The sequence below is a fragment of the Stegodyphus dumicola genome, chromosome 6 (genome assembly GCF_044657685.1).
Source record: "Stegodyphus dumicola isolate Sdum_Otavi_A_Nest chromosome 6, ASM4465768v1".
Lineage (NCBI taxonomy): Eukaryota > Metazoa > Arthropoda > Arachnida > Araneae > Eresidae > Stegodyphus > Stegodyphus dumicola.
The window spans coordinates 129591110-129612579 of NC_140773.1; positions in this window are offsets into that span (position 1 = coordinate 129591110).

Genomic DNA, 21470 nt, shown 5'->3' on the forward strand with positions numbered 1-21470 from the left:
TATACACACTAATCTGATTGTGATGGTTGTAATCCGAAGTTTTTGAGTTTTTGTCTAATTTTTCATACCACTGTCGTCCACTTTGTTTCAAACCATAAAGAGACTTTTGCAAGGCATAAACATAATCAGAATTATTTTGGTCTTCAAAACCTTTAGCTTGTTCCATGAAAATTTCTTCTTTTAAATCACCGTTAACATAAGCCATAACAAAATCTAGTTGATATAACATAAGGTCTTGTTCAGCACTGTATGCACAGTTCTTTTAGAGCTAGCCCTGGCTACTAAAGCAAAGGTTTCATTGAAATCAGTTCCAGGTTCCTGTGCAAATCCTCTAGCAACCAATCGAGCTTTTCTCTTTTGAACTGTTCCATCAGCATTATATTTCGTTCTAAGAACCCAGCGACATCATATTACCTTTTTGTTCTGTGGTCGCTTTACTGATTTATATGCATCATTTTTAACAAGTGCTTCATACTCACTTTGCATAGCCTTATGCCATCAACAAAGAGGCAAAAAAAAAAAAAAAAAAAAAAAAAAAAAAACCGCCAGCAGCGCACTATAACATTACAAAATTGAAATGAAAAATAGTCACTTATATTTAGCAAATTACAGTTGCAGGTACACAATAAAACTGCAAGTAAAAAAATGTTAAGCAAATTAAAACACAGTTAATCACGATAAATTCAGTACCAAATGATATTAAGCATTCGTTAATATTAGTATATATTAGCAATAATGAAGTAATAATTATATTACTGATAATTATAACAAACAAAATAAAATTATATATGCTAATGCACACTTGTAGGGTTTATATTTATTTTAAGTTTAAACTATCTTTCCTGTCAAGCCTTACTTTCCCCTGGAATTGCCAATGCCAGAGTATGTAAATTTTAGTAGAACGCGCAAAGTATTCAAAATAGTCAGCGGAAGTATTCTGAGTTAAATAGAAGGGAAACGAGTTCGATAGTGTGCTTTCTTGCTTCACGAGCGTGGAGGTGGCTAGGTAGAAATTGAAGAACCACGCGTTTCGGCCTGTCTGCTTGCCTCGGCAGATAGTTAAATCTTTCAACGTAATATTCAGACGTTTGCTGAAATAACAGCGGTATCTTACAACGCGGTTAGGTTAGTTACGTTTAGAGAGCCTCTTAGGTAGTCACTTGTTATTATTCATTTTTAGTTTCTTATTTTTATTTTACCGCCGGGTCGGCGTAGTTTGTGAGCGTCAAGAGCACGCATCTGTAATTTCTAAAGTTGAATAAAAAGGGATTTAAACCCTTCTCAAGACTTTGTGTACTTTCCAGTTTATAGCAGTCACCACTATTGTTGCGTGCAGGTTGGGAGCGCGCAACATTACATTGGCGCCCGAACACTTGTCGAACTGAAATGGCCGAAAACTGGATGGAAGCTGCTGAACAACAACAAGAAATGGCAAGCCAATTGGAAGGATTTGGATACCTGGTCCAGACGATGAGAGCGTCAATCAAGCCAAACGTCAATTTCGACGGAAAAACATTCGGTGGCGATATTTCTAGAAGGTCTCGAAAATCACTTCCAGCTCTACTCTGTGCCTGAAAGACAAAAAGTTGCCATCGCCACATCTGCACTAAGAGGACAGGCCTCGCTATGGTGGAAGAATATAGGCAAATTTTTATTAGGGGAATTTGGAGGCCAGACATATACATTTGAAAATTTCAAAAAATGGTTATTAAAGGCCTTCCCCATAGTGAAAGACCGAGCAAGGCTAGAAGCCGAACTATATAGGTTTTATCAACGGGATATAGAAGAGTTGACGGACGTTATTCTGCGAAAAATTAAACTGACGGATATGCTGTATGGGAAGAAACCCGACGCGGAGATTATTGAAATAATCTTACCAAGATTGCTACCTGCTGTTCAAGATTACTTCGAAATTAGAAACCCAAGCACATTGCAGGAACTATTCGAATTGGCGGTCAAGTTCCAAAATCGCAGAATAGCGGAAAAAGCTAGAGGAGCATCGTATTCACAAAGTATCCGAAGGCAATCTTCAAATGAGCAGACCAGAAATGCAAACCGCTCTTATGGGGGAAAGAGCTATCAAGCTAACTCATCGAAGCTCGAAGGTCAAGGCCCAAAAAGAAAATTTGAAAACAACCGTCCGCGTACCCAGAAGGCAGAAGTTGAAAGGAAAGCTTTAAACGAGTAGAGGGGCCTGTAAAAGCGAGGGTCCAGACCCCGGAAGTTTTGAAAAAACCCTCAAGAAGATACTTAAATACGGTCATCGTAAAAAAACTCACAATTACCAATTATACAAGTCTTGGTTGGCGAGGTACCAGTAGAAGCCCTCATCGATACAGGAGCAGAAGTTAATTTTATGAGTGATATTTTTTAAGAAGAATTTTAATAGGTCACGATTATTTAAAAAAAAAACACAGAAATCATAACAGCGCAAGGACAAACTTGTCAATGTATCGGAAAATTATCCTTAAAAATACAGGTTGAAAACGAAAGCCTTAAAGTATTAATTTTTGTAGTAAAAAACTTGCAAAGTCCACTTATTTTAGGTATGGAGTTTTTAAAAGCCGCGAAGGCCAAACTGAATTTTCAGGAAAGTTCTGTTGTGCTAGAGATGGACCGGAGGGTGGTGGAACCAGTGGAACAACCGCAAGTCGACCTTAGCCATTTGAATGACCATGAAAGCCAAGCCATCCAGCAAGTGGTGAGTACTTTTTCAAACTTGTTTTCAGAACGGCCTGGTAGTTGTCAAATAGTTACGCATGAGATACAGTTAACTGCCGACAAACCCTGTAGGACTAAACCTTACCGCTATGACAAACAGAAAGAGCAAATCATAGAAGAACACGTTTAGGAAATGTTAAAGAACTAAATAATAACGCCTATAAATAGTGAGTACGCGAGTCCAGTCATACTATGTAGGAAAAAGAACGAGTTTCCTCTTCGGATAGAAGGGCTTGGAGGTTTGCTATCGATTACAGGAAACTTAATAGTGTTACTAAATTCCCAGTTTACCGTTTGCCGGTTATAGAGGAAATTATTAGAAAGATTAAATATACAAGATACATGACTACGTTGGACTAACGTCTGGCTACTATCAAATAGGTATGAGACCCGAAGACATACATAAAACCGCGTTTATAACAAAATCGGGCACTTATGCATTTTTACGCATGCCCTTTGGGTTGTGTGGGGCCCCGTCAACATTCCATTGTTCTAAAACTATTGTTCTAAAACTTGTCCTAGGAAAATCGACTTTAATCTATCTAGATGATATAATTATAACGAGTAGTACGTTGGAACAACATATTAAAGACCTAGAAGAAGTTTTTAAATTATTAAAAGAGGCCGGTCTTAAAATTAACGCTTGAAAATGCAAGTTCGCAACTAAAGAACTTAAATATCTGGGTTATAAAATTTCGCAAAAGGGTATAGAAACTCAAGATTCAAAAATAAAAGCCATCAAGAATTTCCCACCTCCCAACACCGCCAAGAAACTTTCTTCTTTCCTTGGGTTATGTTCTTATTATCGGTCATTCATAAAATAGTTTGCTAATATTGTTGAACCCTTGTTAGTAATTAAAAGAAAGAAAAGTAAATTCACATGGGCAGCAGAAGCAAATACCGCATTTGAAAGGTTAAAAGAAGCGCTCATGAATGCCCCTGTTTTGAAATTCCCGGAGGGGGACGGAAACCTGGAAATTGCAGCAGATGCATCGGACTACGCTTTAGGTGTTATTCTCATGAAAAATGGCCATCCTTTGGCATTTTTTAGTAAAACGTTGAACCCTACACAAAATTATACAGCTACAGAAAGAGAAACATTAGCCGTATTAATGGCTGTACACAAATTTCGAGTTTATTTCGGCAAAGCGCCAGTAACAGTCTTTTCGGATCATGCGGCTGTTGGTAGACTTTACTCGGGGAAAAACCTAACGCCCACGTTAATAAGATGGGCTTTAAAACTTCAAGAATATAATCTCATAGTTAAATATAAACCGTGTAAGGAAAACAATGTAGCTGACGCACTTTCTCGTATAAAACTGGACGATGAAGAAAATGAACTCAAATGCGCTGTGTTGACTTCAAAAATTTTAGATTCTAGAGAAACAATTATTGCTGAATTAAAAGCTGATCCTTAATTTGGAAGTATCTATGCATATTTGAAAGACCCCGAAAGCTTTGAGTACACAGATATCGATGCGATAAGAAATAGAGCAGAAAACTATGAAATAATAGATAATTTATTATTTTATACGAAAACAACAAACGAAAATCTCGAGTACAAACCAGTCATCCCAGCCTCGCTTCGATTAAGCATTTTGAAGGAATTCCACGACGCGAAAACAGCGGGTCATTTAGGGGTCAGAAAGACTTTAAAGAGGGTACGCGAGGCGGTATATTTCCCGCAATTATACAAAATAGTAACTGCGTATGTCAGGTCCTGCAATCAATGTCAGTTAATAAATGATATTAATTACAGCCCGACCGGGTACTTAAATAGCATTCGCGCTACATTTCCGAATGAAATTTTAGGCATAGATCTTCTTGGTCTCTTCCCCCAGAGCGAGTTAACTAAAAATCGTTTTCTTTTAGTAATTGTAGATCACTTTTCAAAATGGACAGAAATTGTTCCACTTAAACGCGCGTCAGCCAAAACAGTCGCAGATGCATTCTTACACAGATACATTTTAAAATACGGTGCACCGATAAAAGTCATTAGCGATAACGGTAAACAATTCGGTAGCCAAATATTTGAAAATATTTGCACTGGACTTGGCATACGCCATATCAAAATGGTTCCGTATAGACCACAGGCAAACATCGCAGAAAGAGTTAATAAAAATATTGTAAAAATAATTCGAAGTTATGTTAGCACACATCACAAGCGCTCGGATGGCTACATAAATGAGTTAGCTTATGCTTTAAGAACGGCAAATCACGATACTACGGGAAAAACTCCAGCAGAATTATTTTTAGGACGGAAGTTAATTACGCCATTAGATAAATTATTCTTTGTGCAACAAAGAGAGCAAGAATTTAAACAAAAAGATGTGCAAAAACTCATTGACCAGGCGGTTAAAAGTTCGGATACCGCAAGAAATAGACAAAAATTATACTATGATAGAAAACGCCTTGAAGCAGATTTTAAAGTTGGGGATAAAGTGTTGAAGCGGAAATTTTCTTTATCAAGTGCCCCAGACAATTTTACTGCAAAGTTAGCTCCAAAATTTGAAGGCCCCTATGCGTAAATACGAAGTTCTATGTTTTGACGGAAGGCAATTTGTCTCGGTTGAGACTTAGATTTGTTTTACTTTATTTAGCTAAGGCAAAAGTATTATTTTCTTTAAGTATAAAATCTAAGAACAAGCAGTTTCTGTTGGTCGAAAGACTAATTCTGTTATGTTAAAGCCAAAATTTGGACGAAGATAAAAATAACTTCGTATTCTTGTATTAAGAAATTTAGTTTCAGTGCCGCCAGCTTGGCGAAGAATGCGTGAAGTAAAAATTTATTTTTATCTTATTCATTTTATGGTAAATTGTAAAAATCATATGTATTAGAATTTTGTATATATACGTAAATACTTGAAAGTTATGTAAAAGTAGAATTTAGTTTAGAAGCATAAAATTTTAGATGCTAAAATTTTAGATGCTCAAAAGAAATGAATTCAAATTTAACTATTAAACTGTAATAAAATCATGCTTTAGAGCGAAAGCCTGCATGTCTAAAGCTGAATGAGGGGGAATTTAGAATGAATGTGTTTTGTAGGGTTCTCCACCTACACTTGAATTTTAAGAATGTTAAAATAGCTCATCGAGTTTTAGAATGTCGAGAAAGGTGTGTCTATTTGGTCGTTGAATTCTAACAAATCATTGTGGTTAGGGGAAGTGTTGCAATACTAAAACACGAATATTCCCGTTTGACATGGTGGGGAGCCAGAGTAAAGTTAAATTCATGTTTGAATACTTGAATGAATGGGAATTAATCAGTAATTAAGGAAAATAAATCGATCAAAAACAAACTTTATTCAGTGTCAAGAAAGTGTAAATTATAATGTATTTAGAAAGATACTGATACTTATTCCTTCCAGATGCTGGAAGGAAGAGAAGAGATTGATTGCTGAAGTCCAGGAAAGGTTGCTGTAAGAAGAGAGGGTTAAATAAGTATTTACAGAAATTTATTATAACTTTTGTGAGAAAACAGTTTTTTTATGTAAAAGAGGCTCTTAAATTTTAGTTCAGATTTGTGGAAACTTTTCAACAGGTCGTTTCTAGGACCTGCTTCCAAGTTTACCAAATTCTGGCAGCGTCAAATGTAGGGTTTATATTTATTTTAACTAACATTTATTTTAAGTTTAAACTATCTTTCCTGTCAAGCTTTACTTTCCCCTGGAATCGCCAATACCAGAGTATGTAAATTTTAGTAGAACGCGCAAAGTATTCAAATTAGTCAGCGGAAGTATTCTGAGTTAAATAGAAGGGAAACGAGTTGGATAGTGTGCTTTCTTGCTTCACGAGCGGGGAGGTGGCTAGGTAGAAATTGAAGAACCACGCGTTTCGGCCTCTGTGTTTGCCTCGGCAGATAGTTAAATCTTTCAACGTAATATTCAGAAGTTTGCTGAAATATCAGCGGTATCTTAGAACGCGGTTATGTTAGTTACGTTTAGAAAGCCTCGTATTTAGTCACTTGTTATTCATTTTTAGTTTCTTATTTTTATTTTACCGCCGGGTCGGCGTAGTTTGTGAGTGTCAAGGGCACGCATCTGTAATTTCTAAAGTTGAATAAAAAGGGATTTAAACCCTTCGCAAGACTTTGTGTACTTTCCAGTTCATAGCAGTCACCACTATTGTTGCGTGCAGGTTGGGAGCGCGCAACATTACACACTTAATAAGTTCAATAAGTTCATAATAGTTAACAAGTTCATAAGTTAGCAGAATTTTTATAGTAGCTACTATTACAGAAATATTTATCACACAACCCTGAAGATAAGTTCAGAGCAATAGAAAGTTCTTTCCTAGAGTCTGAATTTAGAATAAATTAATTCAAGTAGTGAACTGAACTAGTGAGTACTTCGAAGTAATTAAATGCAGTATACCTTTTGCAGTCTTCTCTTCATTGTGTATAATCCAAACAGCCGGAGTACTATAATATGCAGGAGTATTGTAGCAAAAGTAGGGTAGTTATCACTTGGACTTTATAACATCCCATGGCCTGACGATAGTTAATTCAGCTGACAGTCCCCCAACATTCTGCACCACATGGCAGAGGGTTGGCTAGATATTACACTAGCAACTACTCCCATTTACCCAAGAACAAACAATTGGAATGTGTGGAGTGATTGCCCATCATTAAGTGACCATCGTTTTCGACATTGACTTGGAACACCATTACGCAGTTCAAAATGGATGGAAAACAAAATGTATAAATTCCCAGAAATTTGTCAGCTCTTTAGCGCCCCATGTTTCTCATTTAGTAGCAGCCTTTGAAAATGCAAGTGATAAGGAAGAGCTAGATACCGCATACAATATGATAATAGACACATTGGAGACGGTCAGTGATAAAGTACTTAAACGGCGAAGTCACTCTATTTCAAATAAAACTCCCTGGTGGAATTCCATGTTAGCGGCCGAACGGAGTCGAATTCGAGCCCTTAGGCGCCGTTTTGAAGGTTGCCGCGATTCAAATGAAAGACAGGCTTTGGGAATGATTTACAGGAAAAACCGCGTAGTCTACAAACGGCTAAACTGGAATGTTGGCAGAAATATTGTACTAGCGAAACAGAAAATTTGGTAGACTATTCAAAGTTGCTCATGATAAGCTCTTCAAACCTACAGCCTAACTACGTCAATCTGTCAAAATGCCAACATTAGTTCCCAGATAGTGACACATATACTGGAAACGATTTTCCAGCATTGTGATCCCCATAAAGATACTACAGTGCAGAAGTAAATACGAACTAGTATTGAACATTATTATACTTCGTCGATTCTTGATTCTGAGCCTCTTTCAACAAGCAAGGAACTGAATGACGTAATCAAGAAGCTCAATCCAAGTAAAGCTTCAGGTCCGGATGGGCTTGACAACGGCATTCTCAGAACTATGCATAACACGCATCCGGCAATACTATTCTCCTATTTACAGGCATGCTGGAGAATTCGCCACTTTCCAGAAGGCACAAAAATAGCAGAAGTTGCCCTCTTCTTAAAGGGAAATAAAGATACAAACGAGGCTGCTTCTTATTGGCCTATGTGCCTGCTCCCAGCCATGGGTGGTGTGGTGTATTTAATTATGGCAAAGCACACGAGGGCTATCTGCCTAAAGGGAGGGATGCCTTCGTGGAGGACATTCTAAGGGAAACTGGCTCGTATACACGTTACACACGCTCGTATACACGAATCACTTACGGAACACGGTACTTAGAAACAAGCAGAATAAACTGCATACTGTTGTCATCAGTATAGACATTCAAGGTGCCTTCGATTCGTTGTGGTGGCATGATGTTTTGAAATGTCTCAAAGATATCAATTGTTCCAAAACTTTATTTGATTTGATCTACAGCTACCTGAAAGACGAATTCAAGCTACAACGGACAGAGGCGTCCACATGCAAAAGGTGACGAAAGGCTGCTCGCGGGGCTCCTGCCTAGGTCCACTTCTATGGAACCTGGTAGCAGACACCGCGCTCGACCTGTTTGATGATGATGAAACATCAGAAATAATAGCGTATGCTGACGACTTCTTGCTAATTTCAAACGATCACAGCCGTAACAGTTACGAGGTAAATTCCCAAAAAGTGTTAGACAAAATAGTCCGCTGGGCCAGTGAACATAAGCTCACAATTTCAAGAGGAAAAACCAAAGGAATGCTAATTAGCCCAGGAAAAAGGCACGAGCGTATCCCGTGCGTAAACCTTCATGGCAGAAACATACAATTCGTGAGACATTTCCGCTACTTCGGTGTGATTGTAGACGACGGATTGTCCTGCCTCCCTCACATCAAGGATCTTAAAGAAAGGCTACCTAAACTGTCTAATACAATGCGAAGAACAGCTGCTGCTAACTGGGGTGTCTCCTCACAGATGCTCAAAATATGGTATGTCACAGTCGCTGAGCGCATAGCTCTTCATGGCGTTTCCACATGGGGCGTCAATGTCACGATTAACATGCAACATGCATTGAACTCCGCGCAAAGACCATTTCTTCTGGACATATGCAGACGATTCCGTACCTCTCCTACAATTGCATTAAATGTATTGGCTGGTCTTCCGCCCCTGCACTTGATAGTACAGAGCGCGAGTGTTGTGGTGAGAGTGATCAGACTAAAACAAGACGTTACTATTTGGAGTAAGACTTATGTATCCTCCGATTACGAGAATCACATTGCCCACTCTCCTTGCCAGCCTGCAGACTTCGATATAGAAGCAAACTCTAATCCTCCAAGTGCATTACAATCCTTAGCCGTATATACTGATGGCTCCAAAGGAGAACACGGAACTAGCAGTGCCTGGTATGCAATGGAGGGTGACCACATAATCCATTCCTGGGCTAAGAAGCTTCATCCCAGTAACTCGGTGTTTCAGACAGAACTTACAGCCCTAAAGGCAGCTCTGGACTTTACTGCTAACAAAGGCAGGTATAAAGTAATTTGCACAGACTCAATGTCAAGTTTGCAGGCCATCCAAGGCGGCCGCAGTAGACATCTCATTGTCAGAGACATACAAAAACTATTAATTTCGATTCCTGCAAGTCTGAGGCCCCCAGCTACAATGGGTTTCGGCCCATACGGGGATTAAAGGAAATGAAGCAGCGGATATGATTGCGCAGGGCGCAACCAATGAACCCCACGTGAGTAGCATTGTTGTGCCCCTTTCGCACTCGTATCTGAAAACTACTCTCAAATTAAACTAATGAAGCAGTGGCAAAACTAGAGAACTGGGAGACAAGCACCACAGGCAGAAGACTGCATGATTTCCAATCAAAAGTTAACCACAATTTAAATAGCAGTTCTTCGTTCCTCACACAGTATCTGACAGGGCATGGCCCATATATGTCCTATCTTCACAGATTTCACCTAAGAGACAGTGACCAATGTATTTGTGGCAGTACTGGTGACCCAGATCACTATCTGTTTCACTGCTCGCACACAGGGAATTCACATTTGAAAACACCAACTGCAATCAATATGCCAGCATGGTTCAAGAACACAATTAAGAATAAATATACCCTCAGCCGCATTAGAGACTGCACTACCATTGCTAAAAGCATTGCTGACAACCTGGAGTGACTTCTTTCCTTGAACACCATGCCGTCAGCAGCCTGATCTGTACATATATTAATATACATAATGTCTTGTGTTTTTTGTTTGTTTTGCTGTTTTTAATTATATTTAATATTATGACTAATCCAGAACTCATTTAATGTATTTGGTTATCTTTACATCTGTACCTGATTTTTATAGCACATCCTTAATATAACTGTATGCCTAACATGTACGATAATAGTGAAAAGTGTTCCGCTTAGTCTCAGAAGTCCCCACCATGCACCTTCTTTCCATTTCTGGTCCTTACTTCAATGTTCCTTATTTCGTGGCCAATCCCCGGAGGACACAGTACTAAGCTCTTTATTTATATTTATTCATGTATTTTCTTTAAAAATTCCATCGACGGGATCCAACAGGCTGAAAACACCTAACCCAGTGGGCCAGCTGTTCCGTCGATGGGGAAAAGAACGAAGCCTTGCGCCATTCTTCAGCATAACTTCCATTTAATGCTTCTTCTAATGTTGGATTTGTATCTTCTTCAGCAATTTGTCCTTCTTCCTTTTCTTTGATTATATTTTGGTACTCCTTTTTTGGTCTTCCTGGCTTCCCAGTCTTGACTTTCTTACGACGACCTAGGCCCCCTTTTAATCTGCATTTCAGGTATTGCTTCGGAATCAGAATCTTCATTATCAGATGATTCAGCAGATGCTTCTGCCATATTTGAGGGGTCTTCTGTTATTTCATCAACCGATATTTGCTTTACATTCAGAGGTTCTTCCTTCTTTTTATCAGGAATATTTTAGAGAAATAAAACTTCTAAATCTTAATCATAATTAGTTTTCAAATTCCTCAATGAATCTAACATCTCGGCTTATAACGATTTTTCTGGAATTTTTATTCCACAGCCTGTATGCTTTCGATTCATTTGAGTATACTACAAATATATGTTCTTTTGATCGAGGATCGAGTTTCCCTTTAGACCTTTTATTAAGTACAAAGCATTTCTGTCCGCATACTTTGAAGTGAGATACAGTTAGCTTGATGCCAAAAGATAACTCATAAGTGTTTTGCTTACTCCCAGGCTTCGATTCGGGCAACGATTACGAATATAAACAGCACAGTTCAAGGCTTCAGCCCAAAAGGATTGGGGAAGATTACCTTGTAGTAACAAACATCTGGACATTTCAGTTAAAGTGCGGTTCATGCGTTCAGCTCTCGAATTCTGTTGGGGAGTTATTGGTGCAGAGATTTCGCGTTTAATCCCGCATTCTTGAATATATTTATTAAATTCTTCTCCGCGATATTCGAGACCGTTATCAGTCCGAAGGATTTTTATTTTCTTTCCTAGACGATTTTCGACCGCAGCTTTGTATTTAATGAATGCCTTTTTCACTTCATCTTTAGTTTTAAGAAAACTGACTTCGGCATAACGCGATTTGTCGTCTATGAAAGTAACAAAATAACGCGAACCAGCATGGGATGGGACTCTCATAGGTCCACACAAATCTGAGTGAATCAAGTTCAATAATTCATCACTTTTTTTTTGAAAAGGTTGCACAGAAATTTTGATTCTTTTTGAAAAGGTTGCACAGTTTGTTTACCTCGGATACAGACTTTGCAGTGTTTTAGAGATTCAGTGTTATTAAAATTTAAATTTCTAACCATGTTATCAGACTTAAGTCTTTTCAAATCAAACTCATTTAAATGACCTAATTTAAGCTGCCACTTCACAAAATCGCTTACCTGCGCTATTGTAGGTGTTTCAATGCTTGAATGTATATAATAAAGATCACCATGACGAATAGCCTGCACTAGTACAGATCCATTTGGTTCTATTATTCTAGCATGTCGTTCTGTAAAAATCACTGAACGATTATTTGCAGTAGCTTTAGATGTTGACAGCAAATTACATTTTAATTCCGGAACACATAACGCATTTTTGAATGTAAGTTTAATTGTCTTATTTTCGTTTGGTACTGTTATAAGGACATTTCCAATTCCTGTAATTTTTGCTGCTTTGTCAACTGCTAACTCTATGGTTGAATTCGTTCGAGGGTGAAATTCTGAAAATAACCTTCTGTCATTGCACATGTGAAATGTACAACCACTATCTAAGCACCGTGAGGAGGTCTTCTGATAAGCACTGTTCAATGCTAAACTAATCTGCTCTTCATAATTAGAAGCCATCGTAGAACCTTGATTTCCCTTATTTGATTGCGCATATTTTCTTTCAGCTATTTTCTTTCTGCATTCAGATGCCTTGTGCCCAATTTTCGAACAGTAATTACACTTCAAGTTTCGAAAATTCCTTTCAGCAGGAAAATTTTTGCTTGAACCTTCCATTTTTCATTTTTCTTCTGTTCTTGATTTCGTCTTTTATAATCAGTATAGTATGCATTCTGTGAATCTTGAGACGTTTTCCCTTTTTTTGTTTCCCATTCTTCTAACATTTTGATTTTCAAAGATTCGAGACTAGGTAACCGATCTCTTGATCCGATGGCGCATCTTAAATTTTCAAAATTTTCTGGAATACTGTAAAGCAAAAGAATTTCTAATAAATCATCAGCTATGTCAATTTCCATTTTTTTAAGCTTATCAACTATTTCGAAGAAATTATTCAAATGTTCAGACATCGTTTCACTTTCCGCCATTTTTCTAAATAAAAGCTGTTTTAATAATGTAGCCTTCTTCGCAGGTCCTTTCGATTCATATACGGATTTGAGTTTATTCCACACAGCATTTGATATCACACAATGCTTTATATGACACAGTTCACTAGGATTAATAGCAAGAATTATATCTGCGCGAGCTTTTTGATCAGCTTGGGGCAATTTCTTTTCGTCTTCGGTTCCTTCAGCAGGATTTAGCTCTTTAACGGTCACATAATCCCAATGCTCGTTTTTCATCAATACTGCTTCTATTTGTAATTTACAACTGTCAAAATTATCTTTTCCGAGCTTTTCTATAGTAGTCAAATGCAACATAATGTAATACAGTCTCTCACAGCGAAAAAACAAGATTGAGCGATATAAAAATAGGCTTAACTGAACGCTGATCAGTTCTTACCGTTGATTAGACGTCACAGTTCTTGCACTGAATTAGGCTTAAGAGTTCAATGCTCGAAAACTTCTAAATGTTCATTTTAAAATAAGTATTTTGCTAATTAGGCACAGTTGAAATGTTCTTGGGCCCATAACCATTGAAGAAATAAATGAGCCTAAACAGATTGTAACATCAAACAACATTTTTAATGACAGAGATTAACTTAAACATAGTGGCGTACAGTAGAGAATAGGCAAAAAAGTAAGAATTGTATACATACATATACATAGATACGTTATCAGGTTCAATGTTTCTTCTTACCTTCTTCGGAAACATACAATGACCTGACTAGAACAGAGAGCTTACTAAAGCTATGTTCACTAATTGTAGTAAGTAGACAGGATACAGACGAAGGGTATACAAAACCCTTTATTTTTCTTTATATACAATGACTTCCGTACTTCGGAATACAATGACCCTCCACTCGGGGTCTAACGTAAAAGATATCAAAATAAAACTAAACTCTAATTTAACTTTAGAATAAGATTGGCCTTATAATAACAGGAAGCGTATGTAGCACAGAGACTGTGAACACTACAATACGTTTATCAAGAGGATTAAAACCTCTGGCCTGGAAGGCAAATAGCAACTGCGTAACTTCTAAGGTAAGCGGCCTGCTTCGAACTCACTGCTTCCTCTCTTCTGCTTGGCAAAAAGGCCACACTTAAATACTTGGCGTTCGCCAGACAACTTTGCATAAACTCCTTCACGCTTATAATTCTGGCCGGAAGTAGAAAATAAGAAGTGATAGTAAAGATTTAAAATAAAATAAACGTTAGTAAAACTTAAGATCCTTACATACTTCCCGCCAGAGTTAATTTGTTTGAAACTGAGGTCTAAAACGACCTTGTTGAAAACTTTTAACTCTAAAAACTAACGCGAGGCCAACCTTTTACAATCATAACTTAGCTAGAAACTAGAAAATTTAAAAGAAAGAAATTTGTTACAATAGCAGCTCCCGGGATATACAACAATCTTTTTTTTCTTTTTCATCTGTACTGCATCTAAACAGGAGCTTTATTCAATTCTGGTTCCTTCCAGAGATCTGGAAGGAAAACTAGTTTAATGAAATGTTACAGAATGACATTGCAAATAACATATAGAATATACTTTTCTTAACATTCTGATTTCATTCATGACTATTTTAATTATCTCTCCCCGTGCTCTCTGACATGTGTTGTAAAAGAACACCAACCACGAATGTGTTTCTGTCTACGTGTGCCACACTTCCTCCTACAATCAAAACACTAACGTGTTAAAATTCAACATACGAGACCTCTTAACACACCCTAATTTCAACTCTAGACCCTGAGGTACTATTCTGAAAATGGCTAACTCTAAAGTGTAGCGTCAGAGAGCCTAACTACATCATTCAACCTTTAACATATATTCGTCATGATTTAATCTTTACAGTCACACGAATAACAAATTTTTAACATTACTTTCACTTTTACCATATCACGGTATTTCTTAACATTCAAAATAACAGTTCACATGTATACAAGAACATATCAACATGCCGTTAATTTTACACATTTGAAAACATACATTAGTAGTACATTGTTAACTTCTATTCTTTTCAAAGCAAGTGCCAATTCTTTCTACATTGAAATAATACTACATTTCAAAAAGTCTTTCAGACTAAAACTTCTTTCTTGCTAGAATGTTTTAAATAAAATTTATACAATAACTTTTTACAATATTTAAGTCTTTACACAGCGCTATTATACATCAACTTTAGTTTTACGCGCGAGTAATTGAAAAACATAATAAGAAAATCGGTCACAACTCATTTCTCGCCCTTTTGGCGATAAAGGTAGACCTCGCATGAGGTAAAACTTCTTGAAATCTGCCACTTGCAGTAAGAATGAAAGATTAACTTAAGTTTGTAAAGTAACATAAAATTTTACTTATCTTTGTAATATTCAGACATCCTTTTCTGGGCCCAGTCTTTAAAGGTATAGCTGATAGTAGCTTGGTTGATCCTCCTTCTTGTACGGGCTCGCCCTTCAGTGCTTTCCTCTGGAAGCTTCCGTTTTTCACCACTACGGCCACCCTTGAACATCTTCCTTCTGTCCTCTGCTTGTGGTCTTGGCCGTTTGAAGGCAGCTGGTCTTGGTGGAACCGGGAAACTTCTGTCGTGATCCTGCTTGGACCTCGTTGTTGGCCGTTCAAATTTTTCTTGTACTTTTTCCTCCGCCGCTGATGGCCCTTCCGCAGTTCGGCGACTTTTGCTGCGGAGAGTTCTGTCGGATGAGTCAATCTTCCGTTTCACAGCCAGGTTATAGTTGCCGTCCTTTCTCCCGGTCCTTTCCACATACGTCGTCCTTCTCCCTTCTTCATTCTGGGGATGTTCGTGAACTCTGTTTTCTGGACGGTGGAACGGCTTCTTTTTCTTTTTACCTTCAGTTTTTCCGCGTGGCAATTTTCTTTTCACTTGCTTCTGTCTCTCATTGGCTTGCCCTTGTACTTGTCGTTTTCCCACCTCTGGAACTTGTACCTGCGGTGTCTGCCGTACCGGATCCTGCAAAAGATCTGAAAAGATTTTCATTTTATTACGATCGAAGTAGGGTTTAATTTGATCCATATTTGCGGAACAGGTTTCACCATTTCTTGCCTTTAACACTACAACAGCGTGAGTTATTTTTTCTATAACATATGGTCCTTCAAAGCGTGGAAAAAATTTGGCAGTTTTATCTTCTGGTGCTGAAGAAAGTGAATGCTTAATTTTTAAAACTTCATCCCCTACTTTATAAGTTACTCCCCGTCGTTTCAGATCATAGTATAACTTCTGTCTTCTTTGTGCTACTTCCGTATTCTTTTTTGCTTCTTTTATTAGTTTTTCTATATCACCCATTTTAAATTCTGGGGCTCTTTGTTCCACATAAAATAGTTTATCTAACGGTGTTATAACCTTTCTGCCTAGAAATAACTCAGCAGGAGTTTTTCCCGTTGTATCATGTTTTGCGGTCCTAAGGGCGAAAGCAAATTCATTGACATAGTTATCCCAGCTTTTATGAAAATTTTTAACATAACTACGGATAATTTTCACTATATTTCTGTTGGCCCGTTCCGCTATATTTGATTGCGGCCGATACGGGACCATTTTTAAATGACGTATGCCCAGTTTTTGACACATGTCTTCAAATATATTACTTACAAATTGAGGACCATTATCCGATATAACTTTTAGGGGCGCCCCGTATTTTAAAATATATTTATTTAAAATAGAATCAGTAACTAATTTCGCGGAGGCTCGTTTTAAGGGAACAATTTCGGTCCATTTACTAAAATGATCAACCATAACAAGGAGATAGCGATTTTTATTTAACTGACTTTTTGGGAAAGGGCCCAATAAATCGATGCCGATTATTTCATTTGGAAATTCGGATTTAATACTATTTAGAAACCCGGCCGGGCGGAAATTAATATAATTAACGGCTTGACATGTTGGGCAGGACTGGACATACGCCCTTGTTAACTTTTGCAGTTCAGGAAAGTAGACTGCCTCGCGTACGCGTTGGATAGTTTTTCGAATACCAGCATGAGAAGCTAAAGGGCTGTCATGGAGCTCTTGCAGGATATTTAATCTAAGACTAGCTGGGATAACAGGTCGAAATTCGTTGTTGGAATTCGTAGTTTTTGTGTAGAATAATAGACCATCTATTAGTTCGTAATGGGCCGCCCTATTTCTTATCGCCACAATATCTTGGTGGCTAAAATTTTCAGGATCCTTCAAATACTCATAAATACTTCCAAACTCAGGATCCTTACCCAGTTCGGTTATTACAGTTTCTTGGGAATTTATTGTACACGCTGTCAGCATTGCAACTTTTACCGTATTACCCTGTTCGTCTAATTTAATTCGTGATAGGGCATCTGCTACGATATTTTCCTTTCCGGGGGTATGCTTGATTACCAGATTATATTCTTGCAGCTTGAGTGCCCATCTTATTAACCTTGGGGATAAATTTTTCCCTGAGTACAATCTAGTTACCGCCGCATGATCAGAATATACTGTTATCGGCGCCTTTCCAAAATAGACTCGGAACTTTTGCACTGCTAACAGAACTGCAAGTGCCTCTCTCTCGGTCGCGGAATAGTTTCTTTGTGTTTGATTTAAAGTTCGGCTAAAAAATGCCATGGGCTGCTGATTTTGCGAAAGTACCGCTCCTACCGCATAATCCGAAGCATCCGCTGAAATTTCTAAATTCTCATCCTTTTCAGGAAATTTCAACACAGGGGCTTGCGTTAATGCTTGTTTTAATTTTTCGAAAGCACTATTGGCTTCAGCCGTCCACGAGAATCTTGCCTTTTTCCTTTTTAATTTTAACAATGGCTCAGCGATAGCCGCAAAATCTTTTATAAAGGACCTATAATATGAACAAAGTCCTAGAAAAGAAGAGAGCTTCTTTGCCGTGTTTGGAGTCGGATACTTTTGTACAGCGATTATTTTTGATTCATCTGTCTCGATCCCTTTTTGCGATATTTTGTAACCTAAATATTTTAATTCAGGGGCTGCAAATTTGCACTTTTCGACATTAACTTTTAGACCGGCCTCATTTAATAAAGAAAACACCTGTCTTAAATCCTGTATATGTTGGTCGAGATTACCACTAGTAATAATGATATCATCTAAATAGATAAATGTGAACTTTCCAAGAACAGGTCTTAACACAATGTCCATGCATCGCTGAAATGTTACTGGGGCGCCTGAAAGGCCAAACGGCATTCGCAAAAATGCATAAGTGCCAGACTTGGTTATAAAAGCAGTCTTAGGCACGTCCTCAGGCCTGACGCCTATTTGAAAATAACCATTCGTTAAGTCTAAAGTCGTCATAAATTTGGTTGATTTTATGTTTCTTAAAATTTCTTCTATGATCGGTAACGGATATACCGGATATTTCGTTATGGAATTTAATTTACGGTAATCAATAGCGAATCTCCTCTATTTTGGATGCTCCAAAGGATAATCATTATTTTTCTTACATAAAACCAACGGACTAGCATAACTACTTGAGATAGGCGTTATGATCTTTTTACGTAGCATATCGGTAATATGCCATTCTATAATTTTTTCCTTATTCTTATCATACCGGTATGGTTTTTGACGAACCGGCAATGCATCTCCGGTGTCAATACTATGGTTAGTAACCTGAGTAAATCCTGGAATATCACTAAATAAGGAAGCAAATTCCCTTACCACTTGTCGGATTCTATCTTGCTCGTCATTAGGCAGGTGGTCAAGATTTAACCTTGGCGGTTCAACCTTTTCTACACGCACTGGTTTCATCGTCAGCTTAAGGGACGCTGCATTAAAATCCAGTGTAGCTTGTGCGTCGGAAAGAAAGTCTATTCCTAGGATTAAATTTGCTTGCAAATTCTTTACTATAAAAAACATCACCTTTACTTGTTCGTCCTTGATACGGATGTACAAAGGTACTTTACCTACGCACTTACATTGTTCTCCTTGCGCCGCTAATACTGTTGTATTATCCGCATTATATATGCGGTATTTGCGAAAATACTTTCTAAAAAAGACTTCTGCCACACAGGAACACTGCGCGCCGGTATCCAGGAGTGCGGTGGCCGGGATATTATTTACCAAGACTTCAATCTTCGGAAGAGTTAAATTTTTCACCATTACTGTATTTAACTTGTAGGAAGAGGGGTTTTCGTGGCCTTCAGATTTCCGCACCCTCTCGTTAGCAGAAATCCGTTTTAGTTTAAATTATTTTTCCTTTCGGTGCTTTCCTTCTTTCTCCACTGGCCTTGAGACTTTTTTCCTGGGTTGCTATTGAACTGTCGACGTTCGCCGGCTGTTTTTGAATGCTCGGGTTTCCTTGCCCACTGATTCGCTTTTTCTCCGTAGCCATGTGCTTGAGTTTGCTGTAGTCTTGGCGTACCAAATTGGTTTCGCTGTTGATATTGGCGTCTTCTTTCGACGTCCGCCGTTCTTCTACTTTCAAACTGCATTGCTAGCTCAAATAACTTTTCCAGTGTAGTCGGATTTCGTAATTCAATAAAGTCTTGCACTTGGGGTAGTAACCTCGGCAAAATCACTTGAATTATTTCAGGATCCGGACGGTTTCCATACAAGAGCTTGAAAACGTGAATTTTTCTTAAAATAAAGCTCGAGAGGTTTTCCATTCTTTGTTGATATATACTGAAAAGTTCTGTTTCTAATTTCGCACGATCCCTTACAACAGGGAAGGCTTTTAGTAGGGCAGTCTTGAAATTTTCGTAAGTATAGGTGGGACTTCCTGCTTGACCCAAGAGACTTCTGCCGATACATTTGAACCAGTTAAGCGCTTGGCCCTACAAAGCGCTGGTAGCTAAGGTAACTTTTTGAAACTCGTGCACGGGGTAGAGCATGAAGTGGTCATCCAATTTTTCCAAAAAACTGGTTACCTGTGAGTTTCCATTAAACGTTGCTTCTGGTTTCATCGAAGCGCGCATGGTCTGGACGATGTACCCAAATCCTTCCAGGGCGGCAGCTGGCATTTCTGGATTCTGAGCCGTTTCTGCAGGCAGCACAGGTTCTTCCTGAAACTCGGCCATGGTTATTCTTCGTCGGGCGCCACTATCAGGTTCAATGTTTCTTCTTACCTTCTTCGGAAACATACAATGACCTGACTAGAACAGAGAGCTTACTAAAGCTATGTTCACTAATTGTAGTAAGTAGACAGGATACAGACGAAGGGTATACAAAACCCTTTATTTTTCTTTATATACAATGACTTCCGTACTTCGGAATACAATGACCCTCCACTCGGGGTCTAACGTAAAAGATATCAAAATAAAACTAAACTCTAATTTAACTTTAGAATAAGATTGGCCTTATAATAACAGGAAGCGTATGTAGCACAGAGACTGTGAACACTACAATACGTTTAATTTATCAAGAGGATTAAAACCTCTGGCCTGGAAGGCAAATAGCAACTGCGTAACTTCTAAGGTAAGCGGCCTGCTTCGAACTCACTGCTTCCTCTCTTCTGCTTGGCAAAAAGGCCACACTTAAATACTTGGCGTTCGCCAGACAACTTTGCATAAACTCCTTCACGCTTATAATTCTGGCCGGAAGTAGAAAATAAGAAGTGATAGTAAAGATTTAAAATAAAATAAACGTTAGTAAAACTTAAGATCCTTACAACGTAATAAGCAGTTACGTCATCACCGCGCAGATAAACGCGAACAGCGCATGCGTCAGGAGACGCGCTCTTAAGCTAAACGTCGTATTATAATTTATGATACAACAAATAGCATTTTTGAGCTGCCGCCCCTTTGGGCTAATAAAATAAATTCACAATAGATAAGAAAACTTATGCAGAACTAGAAATAAATTAAAAAAATAGTCACTAAAAATACTAACACAATTAATTATTAGTTAAATACAATTTTTAACATTAGAATAAATGCATAAAAAAATTATTAAAGTGTTAAAAGTGTTTATCCCTATGATGTCTTATTAAATATTATTGAAATAAAACTCCTTTGTAGAATATTCTGCTGTAATATTCAGACATAATTTAAAAAAAAAAAAAAAAAAAAAAAAAAAAAAAAAACAGTGCAATTAAGATTTTTAAAGAAAAACTTTCGAAAATCCAGTTTTTGGATTTTAGTATTTTTTACTTATTTACACCAATAAAAAGCATAAAAACTGTTTTTTGAAATAAAAATTTCCTTACAGCATAGGAAAAGCTAAAAAAATATCCAGACCTGAGAGCATGCAATGACAACAGTTACGAGCAGACCAAAGATGATCACGTCGATATGAAGTGCTGGAATTCTGGCAAATAACAAACATTCGATACTGAATAGAAATTGCAAATCCTAAGCTATAAAAACAGTGCCGCTTCTTTTATTAGCTACTTTATCTGGCGTAATGCAGAAAACAACGAATCTGCAGCATTATTAGATGGCGCGGTCTGTGACCAGTTGATTCCATTAGGCTGATGGAAAAATACTGGTGTCACAGTTTCTGTGAACCTGACATCCCCACCTACTAACATTGTTTATGTTTAAAGTAGTGTGCGGCTGCAGTGGTCGAGGAAGACTTCTGAAAATGCTATATTCCTTATATCTTTAAGCATAGTGTGCTACTAATTTGA